Genomic DNA, 18,916 nt, shown 5'->3' with positions numbered 1-18,916 from the left:
AGGGGAAACTGGAGAGTAAATAAAACTCCTGAGCTCTGCTCCCATGTTCCTTTTCCAGCGACCACCTTATTTAGCAGGGCACTCCCCAGGTTCTTTATCTCACTCCTCACCCTAGTACTCATCCTCTTCCAGCAGATTATAGTTTATCTATGTTGTTTACTGTTCCTCTCTCACCTGAATACAAATTACCTTAGGGTAGAGTTTGTGCTGTTTCGTTCTCAACTGTATCCTCAGTGTCTAGAACACTGTTTGTCACATAGGAAAAATTCAATTAATATTTGTTATATTTACAGCAGACACTGTCTATAACCCCTCATCTCCTCAGCACCTACCCCTTCTAAGCACACCAGCCTGACCTCCAATTGCCATCAATTTGCGTAAGGGAGTTCTTTTGCCATTAGAGCCTATTGTGCTCTGCAGCAAATGACAGGGCAGAAGGGCAGGAAAATAGCACTCTCTTGAGGAGTCCACAACTAATGGCTGATTGACAGAGTTGATGGATTAAAACCCCAGCTTGCTTTCCCCTCACTGGGAATAACTGAGTTAGATGCATGTTCTACACTAATTTCCAGAGACCCTCAGTGCAATTAAGCTATAGTTGCCCATAGTATCACTTGCTTAAAAAACATGTCTTATATTAGGTGCCTTCTCTTCCCTGGCTTACTTCCCATTCCCCAATCCCCATTAGTGTTCCTAGGATCACTTCCCAAATAAACCATTTGCACTCAATTTCTTGTGTCAAGGGCTATTCCTATGGGAGCCCAAACTAAGATAGGAAGTCCTCAATAAATGTTCAAGTTAATTCGTGATTATTTTCTTACTAGTGGTCCGGTGCATGAAATTCGTGCAGGGGGTGGGGAGGCAGTGTCCATCAGCCCGGCCTGCACCCTCTCCAATCTGGGACCCCTCAGGGGATGTCAGACTGCCGGTTTAGGCCCAATGGCAGTCGGACATCCCTCTCACAATCTGGGAACGCTGGCTCCTAACTGTTCGCCTGCCTGCCTGACTGATTGCCCCTAATTGCTTCTGCCTGCCAGCCTGATCACCCCCTAACCACTCCCCTGCCAACCCGATTAAAGCCTAACTGCTCCCCTGCTGGCCTGATCACCCCCAACTGCCCTCCCATGCCTGCCCAATCTGCTTCCTTTGCGCAAGGCAGCAGAGATGCCGGGGCCAGCCGCGGGACCCCTAGGCCTCACTACGCGGAGTGGCCGCCGGGCCCCTCCCTCCACTGTGGGCACAGCCATCTTGTGGCAGCCACCTTGTGATGACATCACATGTGAGGGCACGAGGACCACCTAGGCTTTTATTAGTATCGATTCTACATTTTATGCCTATTGAAGTAGGCAGAAAGCTAATTGGCTATGGGTGAATTTTACCTGAAGATCTTTTCTTGCTGGGTGGCAAATTCGAATACCCTTTGGGTCTGGAGAGTTTGTTCTGAGAAGCAGCACACAGAATTGAACAACACAGTTTAAAAGACTTTGATGTTATAGTCATACACCAGCAATGAAATATTATTCAGCAATGGAAATAAATGAAGTACAGAAGTTCAAATACATGCTACAACTTGGATAAGCCTTGAAACATTTCAGTAAGTGAAAAAAGCTAGTCACAGAAGATCACATATTGTATGATTTTATATGAAATTTACAGAATAAGGAAATATGTAAAGACAGATAGTAGATTATTTGTTGCCTAGGGCTTTTTAAAAATAGATATTTTTTTTATTGCTGATAGTATTACAGATGTCTCCCATTTCCCTCCTCTACCCCACCTCCTCTCCAGGTCTTCACCACCTTATTACCCATGTCCATGGTATATGCATATAAGCATATAAGTTTTTTGGTTTATGTCTTCTTGTCCCCCATCCCCACATCGAGGTATGTCAGTCTGTTCCATGCCTCCATGCTTCAGGTCTTATTTTGTTGATCCATTCATTTTGTTCATTAGATTCCACAAATAAGTGAGATCATGTCATATTTGTCTTTCTCCGATTGGCTTATTTACCTTAGCATAATATTCTCCAGGTCATCCATGCTGTCCCAAAGGGTTAGAAATCCCTCTTTTTTTACAGCTGATTTAGTATTCTATTGTGTAAATATACTACAACTTTTCTAACCATTCATCTACTGATGGATACTTGTTCTGTTTTCAAATCTTAGCTATTGTAGCGCTGCTATGAACATAGGGGTGCATATATTCTTTCTGATTGGCTTAAAATATGCAACGCAACCAGGTTAGGTTGAACTCAATCATAAAAGTGTAAGTAGTAAATTGAATAAGTAGGACTCATGGGGTATAATCAGAAAACAACTTTGATTTCCCTGCTGCCAATTTAAGTACACTCTGTGGGATTAGATCTTCTTTTCTCTTGGATCAAAGCTAAGACAGCTCTATGACTTTTGTGTATTTTGGTCATGTTTTGTCACAGAAGAGTCTCAGTTTAATTAAAGTATTAATAATTAAACTTTAATATTTCAAGTTATATCTTATTCAACTTTTTCTCTTAGGCCTACTGTGGACTGGGTAGCTGAAGTGAGAAAGGGGATGTGGCCAGTATCTACTCACTTTATCCATAGAGTGTTTCTAACCCTTCTCTGCCACATTGCTTATGAGGATTTGTGATCTCTCTAGAATTGCACCATAGGAGGGGATAGGTGAGAAGTGGAAAATATTGTTTTTCTTGATTAATACTTTCATGAATCAGCATCAGCATCAGCATTCTCTGAGCCTAGCTGATATTTAAAACCACTTTGTTTTCTTATGGGGTACTGTTATGGGCTTTTTTTGAGAACTTCCTGTCCTTTATATTCTAAAGCAGAATCAATAACCAATGTACTATCTCCTGAGATCTGGGTGACACATATCAAACCTTTGAGTGGTTCCATTGAAGCTTCTTTTCCCAGGCTTAAGGTGAATGTGAGCCTTGCTCCCAGACCCTTCCACTGGGAGAACTTTTGATGTACAAAACGCCTACAGCTTTCTTCCAATTCCTCTCCTATTTTCCAGTCTTTTACTTGGCCTCTCCAGCTTCTTTTAGATATGGGAACTGGTGGTCAGCTAAGGGTCACAAAATAAGTTTGCAACTATCTTCTTTACAGGACTATCATGGTGGTCTCACACCTCACATTGGAATGTGCTGTTTATTGTCTTAGGGGCTCAGACAAAACTGAGAATGAAATAGTTCCATTTAAAAATCCTGTTTCACAAGGTTGGCTTACCATTAGGAAAATTTATTATGTAGTTCAACACAATAAGCAAATGAAGGATAAAATGTATTATAGTCTCAACAGAAGCAGAAGAATCATTTGATAGAATTCAGTATGTGGTTATGACTTAGGAATCTCTTACTAGCAATACAAAAGAATTTCTTAACCTAAGAGTGTCTACGAAAAACTTCCAAAGTAAACATTAGACTTAATGGTTTAATGTTAGCAGGAATATTTTTAAAATAAGGATCAAGACAAGAATACCATTATTTTTACTTCATTTCAACAATTAACTGGAGATTCTATTCAGTATGCTAGGATAAGAATTTAATGAAAAAATAAAATTCATTAAAATAGGAAAGTAAGGACTGAAACTATCACTATATATAGAATATATAATTATCTAAACAGAAAATCGAAGATAACCTATAGAAAAAATTATTATAATTGATAAGAAAGTTTAGCAGATTTACTAAAGATCAGTATGTTAGAATCTATTGCATTTCTATCAGTAACAAAGTGAGAAAATGTAATTTTTTAAAGATGTCATTTTAAGAGCAATTTAAAAAGATTCTAAGTAATAGAGCTAACAAAAAATGTATATAACATTTATGGAGAAATTATAAACTATTATGACTTTAAGGAAAACCCAAAGAAATGGTGAGAAATACCACATTTGTGGAGAAGACTCAATGATTATAAATATGTTAATTGTCCCCAAATCAATCTAAGAATTCAATATAATCCCAGTCAAAAGACATTCATGGGAATAATAAACTCATATTTTAGGCTGGGGGCAATATGGGAATGGACATTAAAAATTTCTGCTGTTTTATATTTTATTTCTTAATTTAGGTAGTTGATATAGAGGTATTCATTTTCTTTTTTTGTATTTCTGAAATACTAAGTTTAAGAAAAGAGTGCTAAGTACACAACTTTGGTATTGTACTGGTGTCTATATGCCAGTTTCATAAAGTAACTGCTAATTTGGTACAGATTTGTATCCACATGTATTTGCACATTGGATTTTGTATCCATAGCTCCTGTGTAACTTGAAACAGGTAATTCATTCTCCTAAAACCTCAGTTTTCACATCTATGAAATGTGGTTTTCATAAGTAATTTAAACATTTAATAAAAATTAAATAAGAGGATAAAGTATGCTCTCAGTAAGTTTTAGTTTATTTCTCTGTCAGTCTGATTCAGATGGTGAAGCATCTGGGAATCATAGTGCCCTTTGAGAAACACCATGAAATTCTGACATATACAACTCAATCTTGTGAACTAGGCGCAGTTTTACTGAAAGTAAATATGGCATATGTTTGCAATATACAGCCACAACCACACATGTGAATAAAGAGTTTCTAAATTGTTTCACTAGTCTGCATTTGCTGCCACTTCAATAACTTTTGTCATCTACTAGCATTCCCAGCAGCCAGTGTGAGAAAAATTTATGGATGGAAATATAAGATTGAAAAATTCCCATCTATTAGTCTAACTATTCTCCCCTGTGAATTGAAGAAAAAAGCACCAATATTGAAGTCTACTTGAAAAACCCTCAATTAGTCTTGTGGGGGGAAAAATCCCTAGGGTGCAAAGCAAACAGAACATAGAGGAGGAAATCATAGTGGTTCTACTTAGCAGAATGAAAACATCTTCAAACATTCCTACCAGTCTAATCAACATGACAAATATGTCTTCAAAAGGTTTCTGACTTATTACTGAGAAATGCTTTTTATCAGGTACTAGGTCAGACATTTCTTCATTTAAACACAGAACTGCTGCTTAAGATCCAAATCAGAAACGGTTTGAAATACATCCTGTAAAATAAATTTTAAATAGTATAGCCACAGAACACATTCAGATAGTGAGTTGTATCAAGTGGCAATCAGAAAATCTACTCCTTAAATTGGGAATGCACAGGCATTCTAGATATTATTGCATACATATTTTAATTAATTTCAAAAGATCCTTGTAAGTGAAGTTTGCTGTGCCTAGACTTTCCAATTATGACTTGAGATGAATTCGCTACTCAAAGAAAATAAATGTTCCCAACCACCTTTCCTCCACACACTGAATAGGCCCTATTAAGACAAGAACAGAAGGTCCTCTTTACCAAGGTTGTTTGGGAAGTTATTAATTAATTAATTCAACAGCATTTACTTGAGGACCTGCTAAGTTAAATCCCTGTTGTACACTGTAGATACAGGAATGAACAAAATGAACATAGTTGATTAATGGATGTATAGTTTAATATCAGTTAGTGGTGTTATAAAAACAAAATTAATCAGTGCATGAAAATACAATTATGGATGATTCCATTTAAGATAGAGTGGTCAAAGAAGACCTCAACGAAAAGTGACATTTGAACAGGGACCTGAATGAAGTTAGAGAATGAGTCATGTGAAGATATTGGGGAAGAGTACCTGAGAAAGAGGGGAATGTCAAGTGCAAAGGCCATGAAGTAGGAACATATTTGTTGTGCAAAAGGAAAAGCAGGGCACCTGTGTTTTGAGATTAGTAAAAAACAGAGCTAGTAGAAAAAAAGATGTCAGAGAAATAGCCAGAGGCCATAAAGTAAAGGGCTTCATAGGTCACAATAAAGACTTTATATTCTTTTTTTTAAATTAAATCTTTATTGTTCAGATTATTACATTTGTTCCTCTTTTCCCCCCCATAACTCCCCTCCTCGCAGTTCCCACCCCACCCTCCGCCCTCACTCCCCACCCACTGTCCTCATCCATAGGTGCACGATTTTTGTCCAGTCTCTTCCAGCACCCCCCACACCCCTCCCCCCCAAAGAATAGTCAGTCCATTCCCTTTCTATGTCCCTGATTCTATTATAATCACCAGTTCATTCTGTTCATCAGATTATTTATTCACTTGATTCTTAGATTCACTTGTTGATAGATGCGTATTTGTTGTTCATAATTTGTATCTTTACCTTTTTCTTCTTCTTCCTCTTCTTAAGGATACCTTTCAGCATTTCATATAATCCTGGTTTGGTGGTGATGAACTCCTTTAGCTTTTCCTTATCTGTGAAGCTCTTTATCTGACCTTCAATTCTGAATGATAGCTTTGCTGGATAAAGTAATCTTGGTTGTAGGTTCTTGGCATTCATCACTTTGAATATTTCTTGCCACTCCCTTATGGCCTGCAGAGTTTCTGTTGAGAAATCAGCTGACAGTTGTATGGGTATTCCCTTGTAGGTAACTGAGTTTCTTTCTCTGGCTGCTTTTAAGATTCTCTCTTTGTCTTTTGCTCTTGGCATTTTAATTATGATGTGTCTTGGTGTGGTCCTCTTTGGATTCCTTTTGTTTGGCGTTCTCTGCGCTTCCTGGACTTGTAAGTCTATTTCTTTCACCAGGTAGGGGAAGTTTTCTGTCATTATTTCTTCAAATAGGTTTTCAATATCTTGCTCTCTCTCATCTTCTGGCACCCCTATAATTCGGATGTTGGTACACTTGAAGCTGTCCCAGAGGCTCCTTACACTGTCTTCGTATTTTTGGATTCTTTTTTCATTTTGCTTTTCTGGTTGGGTGTTTTTTGCTTCTTCACATTTCAAATCTTTGACTTGATTCTTGTGATCCTCTGGTCTGCTGTTGGGAGTCTGTATAATATTCTTTATTTCAGTCAGTGTATGCTTAATTTCTAGTTGGTCCTTTATCACAGCATCGAGGGTCTCATTAGATTTCTTGAGGATCTCACTATATTTATTGGCAGTCTCACCAGTCTTTTCGAGGGCCTTACTAAATTTATCGGCAGTTTCTAGACCAGGCGTGGGCAAACTTTTTGACTCAAGGGCCACAATGGGTTCTTAAACTGGACTGGAGGGCCGGAACAAAAGCATGGATGGAGTGTTTGTGTGAACTAATGTAAATTCAAAGCAAACATCATTACATAACAGGGTACTGTCTTTTTTTCTTTTAGTTTTATTCATTTCAAATGGGCCAGATCCGGCCCGCGGGCCATAGTTTGCCCACGGCTGTTCTAGACAGTTCTTGAGAGACCTTAATAGTGTGGTTTTGAACTCTATATCCAGCATTTTGCTTTCCTCCATTTCTGTCCTGTTTCTTTGTCTCCGCATTTTTTATGCTTTCTTGGTACACCCCCTAGTGGTCTTTGTGCGCTGTCTTGTTGTAGTTAAGCCTTGATTGTTGTAGGTAACACTGGTGGGTATTTGACCTCCAGGCCAACTGGCTGTCAAGACTTTATATTCTAAGTGATTGGAAACCACTGGGAGGTTTTGAAGATGGGAATGATAAACACTGTCATATTTTTATAAGGGTCATCCTGGAAATTCTAGGATAATGAACTGTAGAGAGATAGGAATGAAAGGTGGAAGACAAAATGGGAAGCTACGGTAGTAATCCAGTTGAGAGGTCATGGTGTCTGGAATCTGGAGCGTATAGTAATTAGATGAGTGAGTGCCTGTGTTAGTCTGTTCAGACTGCTATAACAATGTCACAGACTGGTGGCTTATAAACAGCAAAAAATTATTTCTCACAGTTCTGGAGACTGGGAAGTCAAAGGTCAAGGTGTTGGCAGATTTGGTATTTGGTGAGGGCTCATTTCCTATTCATATACTTCCTATTTCATACACAGCTATACTCTTGCTGTGTCCTCATATTAGAGAAGGGTTGAAGGACTTCTCTGGGGTCTCTTTTATAAGAACACTAATTCCATTCATGAAGGTTCTACCCGCATAGCCAAATCATTTACCAAAGGCCCCACCATCATATTGGGGGTTAGGATTTCAATATATGAATTTGGGAGGGGCACAAACATTCAGTCTATAACAGTGCCATTTATTGTGATGGGAAATATTTACTGAGGTGGAAAACACTAGAGAAGGAACATGTTTGGGGGAGGGAAGAATCCAGGGGTCATTTTGAGATATCTATTAGAAATCCAAGAATATGCAATAGATATGAGACTAGAATTCAGGGAAAGATTGGAGCTGGAAGCAATAGGAAGGTATTAGCTGATAGATTGTATTTAAAACAATGAAATCATCTATAGAATCTAGGTAGAGAGTAGAAAGCCTATGAGGATTGACTCTAAGGCATTGTGACATATAGAAATATGGAACAAGAAAACAGTAAAGTAGACTCAGAACAGGCAGCCATTAAGGGAAGCAAAACCAGTACTGGAAGCCAAGTGAAGAAAGTGTTTCATGAAGGAGAAAATGATCAACTTTGACAGATAAAGCTAAGAGCTCAAAAAATATTTTTTCCTCAAGTAAATCAAGGATTGACATTGGATTTGGTAATGTGGAAGGGACTTAAAAAGGCACATTTCAGTGGAGTCCTCATGGCAAAAAACACGTTTAGTGGAATCAAGGATCAGTTGGAAGGAAAGAAGTGAGGTTGAATAGGCAATATTTTCTAAGACTTTGGCTGTAAAATGAAATGATGAAATTGTGAGGGAATGTTAAAACAAAGGAGATTTTTTATGATTGGAGCTATTCATTATAGCATGTTTGTGAGCTGATGAAAATGACAGCAAAATAGATGCTATAGGAGAAAAGAGAGACAATTACAAAGGCATTGTTCTTGAGGTGGTGAGAAGGGTATAGGATAGGAGCCAGTCAGTTTATCCTATACTAGAGGCCCGGTGCACAAAAATTTGTGCACTCGGGGGGGAGGGGGGTCCCTCAGCCCAGCCTGTGCCCTCTCGCAGTCTGGGACCCCTCGGGAGATAACAACCTGCTGGCTTAGGCCTGTTCCCGGGTGGCAGAGGGCAGGCCCAATCCCTAGGTGCAGCCCCTGGTCAGGCTCTGAGCAGGGCCAATTGGGGAGTTGGAGCGCCGCACCCTGTCATGCACAGAGCAGGGCGGATTGGGAGGTTGTGATGCCACCCTCAGTCACGCTCAGGGTAGGACCAATTGGAGAGTTGGGGCACCACCCACTGTCACACTCAAGGCAGGGTTGATGGTGAGATTGCGGCGCCACCCCCTGTCACGCACAGAGCAGGGCCAATCAGGGGGTTGAGGTGCTGCCACCTGTCACGCACAGAGCAGGGTCAATCAGGGGGTTGGGGAGCTCCGCCCTGTCACTCACAGAGTAGGGCCGATAGGGGAGTTGGGGCACCACCCCCTGTCACACACAGAGCAGGGCAGATCAGGGGTTTGGGGCGCCGCCCTCTATCACCCACAGAGCAGGGCCGATGAGGAGGTTGGGGCGCCACCACTGTCACACTCAGGGCAGGGCCGATGGGGAGGTTATGGCTCTACCCCATCACACACAGAGCATGGCCCATGGAGGGGGGGTTGGGGCGCCTCACTCTATCACCCACAGAGCAGGGCCGATCAGGGGGTTGGGGCGCTGCCACTCTCACACTCAGGGCAAGGCCGATGGGGAGGTTATGGCTCTACCCCGTCACACACAGAGCAGGGCCTGTGGGGGGGGGGGGGGGTTGGGGCACTGCACCCTGTCACACACAGAGCACGGCCAATCAGGGGGTTGGGGCGCCGCACGCTATCACACACAGAGCCGCAGGGCGATCAGGGGGTTGGGGAGCTCCCCTCTATCAGGCACAGAGCAGGGCTGATCATGGGGTTGGGGTGCCTTCCCCTGTCGTGAACAGAGCAGGGCGGATAGGGAGGTTGTGGTCCCGCCCCCTGTAACACACAGATCTACAGGGCGATCAGGGGGTTGGGGAGCTCCCCCCTATCAGGCACAGAGCAGGGCCGATCAGGGGGTTGGGGCGCCGCCCCCTGTCACACACAGAGTAGGGCCCGTGGGGGGGGCGGGTTGGGGCACCGCACCCTGTCACACACAGAGCAGGGCCGATCAGGGGTTTGGGGCGCCGCTCCCTGTCACACACAGAGCCGCAGGGCAATCAGGGGGTTGGGGAGCTCCCCCCTATCAGACACAGAGCAGGGCTGATCAGGGGGTTGGGGCGCCTTCCCCTGTCACGAACAGAGCAGGGCGGATAGGGAGGTTGTGGCCCCACCCCCTGTCACACACAGAGCCGCAGGGCGATCAGGGGGTTTGGGCGCTGCCCCTGTCACACTGATCCCGGTGCCAGGAGGCCTTGCGGCTCCACTGATCCTGGTGCTGGGAGGCTTATTACCCTTTTACTATATAGGATAGAGGCCTGGTGCTTGGGTGGGGGCCGGCTGGTTTGCCCTGAAGGGTGTCCTGGATCAGGGTGGGGGTCCCCACTGGGGTGCCTGTCCAGCCTGGGTGAGGGGATGATGGCTGTTTGCATCTGGTCACACACCCTTCAGGGTGGGGGTCCCCACTGGGGTGCCTGGCCAGTCTGGGTGAGGGGCTGAGGGCTGTTTTCAGGCTGGCGGGTGACTGAAGCTCCCAACTGCTCCTTTTTTTCTTTTTTTTTCATTCTGGGCCAGCTTTAGCTCTGACTCCAGCTCTGAGGCCTCTGCTGCTGAAAGCAGGTATCTGGTTTGTTTGGGTTCTATAATCGAAACACTGTATCAACTCCAGCTCTGAGATCCTGGCTGGCTGAAAGCAGGTTTCTGGGGTTTTGTTTAGCTTCTATATTTGTAACTATGTTTCAAACTGCAAGCTCAGAGGCCGGCAAGGCAGGCGGGGAAGGTTGGTTTCCTTCGTCACTGAAGCAAGCAAGCCTCATGTTAGTTTCAAGCTGCCTGGCTGCTGGCCGCCATCTTGGCTGGCAGTTAATTTGCATATCTCGCTGATTAGCCAATGGGAAGGCTAGCGGACATATGGCTAATTACCATGTTTCTCTTTTATTAGATAGGATAATAAAAGGGTAATATGCAAATAGAGTGAATGGGAGAACAACCGAACAACCAATCAAAGCGTAACATGCTAATGATATGCTAAGGCTTCTCAACTGCTCGCTATGATGTGCACTGACCACCAGGGGACAGATGCTCCAACTGGTAGGTTAGCTTGCTGCTGGCGTCCAGCCGATTGGGACTGAGTGAGATGGGCTGGACATGCCCTCCCTAGGTCCCTCCCCAGCCCGATCGTGCATCAGTGGGGTCCATCAGCCTGGCCTGCACCCTCTCACTATCCGGGACCCCTCAGGGGATGTTGGAGAGCAAGTTTCAGCCCTATCCCTCAGGCCACTCACCTTGGGAGGGCACCAGATGCAGGGCTTATGGTTGGTGAGCACTGCTGAGGCAGCCAGAACCTCTCCAGATCGGGACTGATTAGGCACGAGCCCTCGGCAGGCACTGTGGAGACAGGATGAGCATGCATAGCAGGTAGGAGCTGCAGGCAGTTTTGGACTGTGGGTTTCAGCCCAATCCCTGCAGTCCACCCAGTGGGACCTTACCCATGCATGAATTCATGCACCGGGCTTCTAGTCTATTATAACTGGAAAGAAGGCAGAATATATGGGTGCAGATGCAATGAGATTGGAAAATGTGGTGGTGAAAGATGTGGAAGTTAAAACTAGTTCTGGGGACTTTTCAGTGAAAAAAGAGGTAGTTATCAACAAAAGTAAGAATTGGGAAAAAGGTATTGGAGTTTTGAGGCAGGAGGCAACAGTGTGACATAGTCATGTTAGATAATGGAGGTATGATTTGACCTTTGGGAACTATAATAATAGAACTTCCAGGCAGCACTGTAAGTCCATGTGTGGCTCGTGGTCATACATCTAAAATGAGCCCACTTGCATACCTCTTTTTCCAATTATGTTCAGAAACTAAGGTGCAGGCATGCAATAGATATCAAGATAGATTTAAACCAAGTTTGAGGTTTTGTCTATGACTACAAGTTGTCCTGGTCCAATTCATGATATTTCTCTTGAGGCCACATAAGAAGCAATAGAGTGCAACGCAGTAGGTGGACTAGAAGTTCAGTGATTTGGGAAAGAAGGGGTGGCTAGAGATAAAACTGAGAAAATAAACAGATACCGCCAAAGAAGACAAAACATTGCATTCATTCCTTATACTTTTTTATATGAATCAGTCTTTCAATAACCCACAAGTTTTGTGATGGATCTTGATACTGGAATTTATTTCCAACCTCCTTATAATTTAATAAGCTATCCCCACCTATAGTCCCAAGAGCAAGAAGAGGCATAAAACAAGCGCATATCTGGATATAGGCTTAACTGTACGAGAAGAGAAAAGCTAATGGCAGGAGAAGGCAGTATCACTCAACAACCCATAAAGTCTTTGGCTATTCTCCAGAGCACCTCTCTCCTCTTCCTTTTCAGGTGGGCCACAATCTTATATAGTAAGAAAAGGAAAGCCAAGCAAGGAAATGTAACTGAACTGCCAAATTGATACTAACAGATTTTTATGGGTTTGTAGAGTGGCATTTATAGAATTTTTTCCTTGTGATCTATTTTTCAAGTTAGTTTGGGGACATTTTCTAAGGCAATCTTTAAACAAAAATCAATTCATCAGAAAATCTCTCTCTGTGGAAACATAAAGAAAGTTTTTGTCTCAATCTGAGGTGTGTGTGTGTGTGTGTGTGTGTGTGTGTGTGTGTGTGTGTGTTGTGATAGCAGGCATGGATTCCAGCAAAGGCAGCTGTTGGAAATAGCTTGTGGCATAAAATTCTGCACACTGCCCTACATACTCCAGCACAGCTCTCCATGGATTCTCCAGAAAGCACTCTGTGTGTGAAAGGCTCACTTTTTCATATTCTACACATTGGCAACTGTTTTGCACACTGGCAGCTGTTTTGTTGAGTTTTGTAACTATACAAATGACAGCAGCCTAAACAGCTTCCCATGTTTTCTAGTTCTTCCTTAAGGAAAATTTATAATGATCATACACAGAATTTAAGTTCTTAGTGGAGACTTGCATGGTTCATATTATAAGAAACCATGTTATGCTGGACCTTAGAAACCACATTAATGAGCCTGGGCCTTATCCTAAAAATAACAGTAAAGGGGACAATAATGGAAGTCATTTTTTTTTCTTAAAACAACATAGATCTGTTATTACCCATGATTCTGTGAGTTGATTGGGTTGTTCTGCTGGTCTTACTTAGACTCACTTCTGAAGTGGCATTCTGTTGAAAGCTTGGCTATACAAGTAGGTCTAAGATGGCCTCAGTAATATGCCTGGCAGTTGGTACTGGCCTTTTACACTCCATATGGGCTCTCATCCTCTAGTACAGCCGTGGGCAAACTATGGCCCATGGGCCGGATCCGGCCCATTTGAAATGAATAAAACTATTGAAAAAAAAGACCGTACCCTTTTATGTAATGATGTTTACTTTGAATTTATATTAGTTCACACAAACACTCCATCCATGCTTTTGTTCCGGCCCTCCGGTCCAGTTTAAGAACCCATTGTGGCCCTCGAGTCAAAAAGTTTGCCCACCCCTGCTCTAGTATGTTAAACTGATTTCCTCACGTGGTAGTCTCAGGACAGTATCCAAGATGCAGAAGGTGCAAACTGCATGGCCTCTAAAGCCTAGGCTTTGGAACTCACAAAATGTTGTATCTGCCATATTCTGTTGGCCAAATCAAGACCCAAGTCTAGGACAGATTCAAGGTGGTGGAAACTGAAACTCTGAGTGGGAAGAATGGCAAAGTCACATTGCAAAAGGCGAGTCATACTGCAATAAGAGGACTTTATGACCATCACAAAGTATACCACACCAAAAGAACCAAAAAAACCACTACTGGAATCCCAGGAAACCTACTTCGGCAAATGTAATTCTAGGCTGCGTAAATGTTCCCCATAAGAAGTTGTCTGCCAAGTAGAGTACATACATATGATTATTTAATTTCATTTTATTATCATACTAGGAGCCCATCACGTGAAATCGCATGGCGCCGCCCACCCACTTGCAGTCCTGCCTTGACACCTGAACCTGTCCAAGCAGAGCTCCAGTATGCCTGGCCCAGTCCCCAAACTCTCTGGCCTTCTTTGGCTGCTTCAAACCCCGCCCTCAGTCCCTCCAGTTGCCTCACAGTCACAGCACCAGAGGAGAGCCTGGAAGCCTCCTGCCTGCTGCGCTGTGCTCCTTCCCCTGGCAAGTGGGCCGCAGGACACTCAGAGTGCGAGTGGTGGGTGGCGAAAGACTGGTGAGGGGGACACTATGGGCTCTCACCCCTGCCCTCCCTGGCACGGGATGGTCTGGTCTCCTCCGGGCGCCTCCCGGCTTCTGCCCTGTCTCCAGAGCAACGCCCCAGCTAATATGCTAATGGTCTGGTCTTCCAGCATCCTGACCATTAGCATATTAGTTCTTTATTAGTATAGATTGTAGTCCTGGGTCACTATCTCTGAAGTTATAAGTGCTCTTTAATTTAGTTACCTTACTTTATTAATTGCCAATGGGTTTTTTGTATAATTCCAATAATTCCTTGTTCGTTTTTATAAGTTGAGAACCAAAAAGGCTAAAATTTTTTTAAATGTACTTATTTTCTTTTCCACAGTATTAGCAATAGAGAAGGAACTGTGCTGGTCATATACAGCATCATTGGGGGAGACACCTTCATGCAAAGTAGTTAATGGTTCTATCTCCTAGCTGCACAGACCTGCCTGAATGTATAAAGAACATTCTACCTGTAGTTCAGGTCCAGGTCCTGAAACTGTCCTTATACTAGTAGATATGCTAAGGTATTTTGTTATAGGATCCTTTCCAGGATCAGAAATGGATATGGAGACTGCACTGCTTAAAGAAATCACATTCATGAATGTCTTTACACTTGATATCTTTAAGATGATTTTTACATAACTTCTTTTTAGGTTCACAGTCAACGCCTTTCCTTCAGTTTATGGTATCTTCCATTAATTAAAAGCGTCAATCTGTAGGTGTGTTACCCAGGTATCAAAGAAAAGCCATAACCAACTGCTTAAGCTTGATGACATACTGTAGCAGATACTAAAGAATGGCTCATTCTTCTATTCCAACCTTTTTCTACTGTGCCTTTCTGTAATTCAAAACTAAAAACTGCCCTTGCAGCTAAGATTCTGAATGTGATTTGTCCTCCACCAATCAGATGTTCTTGTGTATGAAACTTGAATGGGGAACATAGTTAAGTGGGAAGAGAGGCAGCGTGTAAGGCTGAAATAATTGCAGAAATAATTGACACTCAAAGCATGGTTTTGAGGATTCACCTTTTTAAGAGTTGTAAAACATTTTTACAAACTTTTTTACATTCAACAAACTTGTACAAATTCTACAGCTGTCAACAAATATATAGAAAACCTTAGTAAATTCACTTATTGTATTCAGTTTAGTTTTAAATAATGTTGTAACAGAGGTATTTGAGCAAATAAATACATTTGTACCTGGGAAGTAGGGTAGATCATTTATTCCAAGTCTAATAATTTTATTTCTAAAACATACATATCTCTATATATAAAAGCCTAAGTAACCGTTGCAACTGGTCAACCGGACAATCAGACGACTGGTCGCTATGACGCACACTGACCACCAGGGGGAAGACACTCAATGCAAGAGTTGCCCCCGGTGGTCAGTGCGCTCCCACAGCCAACCTCCCATGGCTGGCCAATCTCCTGCTGTTCCTACCTCCGAACCCCCAGCGGTCCCTCCCCCTGATCAGCGCCAATAGGTCCCATTCTCCAGCCAGGCCAAGCAACCCCACCCATGCATAAATCCGTGCACCAGGCCTCTAGTTTTAAAATAATTTTTTTAACTTTTACTTGATTTTTCAATTGTTTTTAATAATCTAGCACCTTACTAAGAACCTTGTTAATATAGTAAAATAAAATATTTACCTTTGTATGATAAAAGTAGCTTCTTACATTAGTGCTAATGATGTATTGATAAAAAGTAAAATTTTCTTGTCAAAAAAGCATGAGATGGAATTTTGCTGTTTTACTTAACAGGTGGATTGTGGGGCTTTTTTCTGGCCAACTAGGCACCTTTTTATAGGGTGATTTTCTCTAGTTTTATTATTTGTAATTTGAAAATTATAAACTGTCTTTTTGTGGCTCCCTTGTAATTTGCTTCATAATTGTGAGTTTAAATAACTTTTTTTTAAAAGAGCATTAAATAGTTGACTGACACTGGTGGACTAGAGTTTTTATAGAAGATGCAAAACCATAAAAGTAGCTTATTTTTTTCTTCAAAAAGAAATCACATAGAAATATTTCCAGTTGCCATTACAGAAATCTATATATCAGTATTAGTCTTTAGGTGCCTTGATGTTTCTTGGGCAGACAAACATTTTTCCATTTTTGTTGTTAGCATGAATCACCATGACACAAAATGTATTATTTGATTAGTCTAACCCTGTTTATCTTAGATCCTGAACTTCTTTTAAATATTTCTTTAGAAAATGGAAATCTACTGTTGGTCAGAAAAAAATTATTTTTCTAACCTGCCTCTTAAAAAGTTTACTTCCTCCCTAACCGGTTTGGTTCAGCAGATAGAGCGTTGGCCTGCGGACTCAAGGGACCCAGGTTTGATTCTGGTCAAGGGCATGTACCTTGGTTGTGGGCACATACCCAGTAGGGGGTATGCAGGAGGCAGCTGATCGATGTTTCTCTCTCATTGATGTTTCTAACTCTCTATCCCTCTCCCTTCCTCTCTGTAAAAAATCAATAAAATATATATTTTTTAAAAGTTTACTTCCTCAAAGGGCCATTGAATTTCTTAAGATTTTCAACAGTACTCTCATAAGATGTCAGGCTTGCATCAAGAGATTAGCTGCTGTAGCTGGTTTAGCTCAGTGGAAAGAGTGTCAGCCTGCAGACTGAAGAGTCCTGGGTTCAATTCTGGTCAAGGGCATGTACCTCAGTTGCTGGTGGCCCTAGTTGTGGTATGTGTGAAGGCAACCAATTGATATATATATATATCTCCGTCTCTTCTTCTCCCTTCCACTCTCTCTAAAACAAAAATAATAATGGAAAGACATTCTCAGGTGAGGATTAACCAAAAAATTAGCATATTTACTATGATGCACATGGAACCTTTTAAAATAAACATAAATGTGCCATTTTTATTAATACATGAAATTAGTGGAAGAGTTGGCCTTCCTTCCCCCTGCTGCCGGAACCAGCTTCCCTCTGGCACCCGGGACCCAGGCTTCCCTCTGGCCACTGGCAGGCACCTGGGTCCCAGGCTTCCCTCACAGCCCCAGCTTTGTCTGGAAGGTCATCGGGAAGGACATCTGGAAGGATGTCTGGTCTGATGAGCATACTACCCTTTTATTATTATAGATACCTTGTGGTAGTTAAGGCACCACGAAAACCTTGCTCTTCACCTCAAATGGCAATTTTATGAATAATGTGATTCTCAAAGAAGATGGCCAAAATATTCAAGTAAAATAGTCCTTTCTTATCAATATCATACCAACAAAAGAGGAATAAATATGGATGTCTGTTTTTTCCTAACGTTTTCAAAACCTGAAATTTGTAGGCAATTTTTGCTTTCAATCTTAATTGAAGGTAGTAGATTATGCATCAGTATCAGGATGCTATAAGAAAGAATAGAAAATAACCTTAGCTTTTCTTAAGGAGCAAACTTAAAGTCAAAACGGGTATTGGTCCTTCAATATTATATTTGTAAATTAAGACTGCATTTTACATTATTAAGCATAAAGTCCCCTTAACAAAAAAATGACAATAAAAGCTATAATCATATATATGCCTCAAGTCTTTGTCCTTTTTTTCCCTCAGGCAGGGTAGAAAAATGGGAATGGGGAGCCAATATAGCTATATGAAATATTTTTGGAAACATGTTTTTCAGTGCTTTTGTTCCATCCTCAATGAGGATTAATTGGGCTTTTATAGTAAATGGCTGAGTATAATGGAATAGGCATGGGTTTTGGAGTTAACCAAACTGCTGAAGTACCAGCTTGGCCACTGGTTAGATGAAAACTGAAACCTCCACTTCTGTGATGTTTTCTCTCTTCCGCTGGATTCCAGCCACACTGGCCTCCTTGCTATTGTTTAAGTATACTCAACGTTCTCCTCCCCCGCTGGCCTTTGCTGTGCTGTTCTCTCTGCCAGAAATGCTCTTTGCTCAGGTATTTCATGGCTTATTCTCTCAGTTCACTCAGACCTGTTCAAATGCTATCCCTTCAAAGTGGCCTTCCCTGACCTTTCTAAAATAGTACTGACTTTAATTCCTCATCCTGCTTTATTATTTGTCATAATATTTGACCACTCAGTATTACATTGAATCATATTGTATTATATTAGTGTATATTTTATTATATCATACTTTTATATCTACTTATAAAAATTATAAAACTATTTCTTTTCTATCTTCTTTACTGTAGTCTAAGTTTCATGAGGTCAGGTCATTTGCTTGTTTTGTACACTACTGTATCTTCAGTGCCTTAAACAGTACAGGCAAATAGCAAATGCACAAAAATATTTGCTAAATGGATCAATGAAAGTTTGGATAATATTTATATTGTGATATTGCAGGATTCCTTTAGAGAACTAAATAAGACTGTTTATAAATAACACAGTAGTAGATGTTCAATCAATGTGAATGCAATAATGTATAATTCACTTTATGTTTACCTAAAGATGGTAAACCTATATATCCATATAAAATTCTTCCAAAAGCAAGTGTTTTAAACTTAGCACCACAATACTGAGGTATTTTTTTCTTGTGGTAAAATACATACAACATGAGATCTACCTTCTTACTTAATTTAATACTTCTAATTATATGTACACTGTTGTACAACAGGTGAATAAAACTTTTTTGCCCTAACCGGTTTGGCTCAGTGGATAGAGCGTTGGCCTGCGGACTGAAGGGTCCCCAGTTCGATTCTGGTCAAGGGCATGTACCTTGGTTGCGGGCACATCCCCAG

Source organism: Myotis nattereri (genome assembly GCF_964212035.1).
Source record: "Myotis nattereri genome assembly, chromosome: X".
Lineage (NCBI taxonomy): Eukaryota > Metazoa > Chordata > Mammalia > Chiroptera > Vespertilionidae > Myotis > Myotis nattereri.
Note: the sequence above shows the minus strand (reverse complement) of the source record.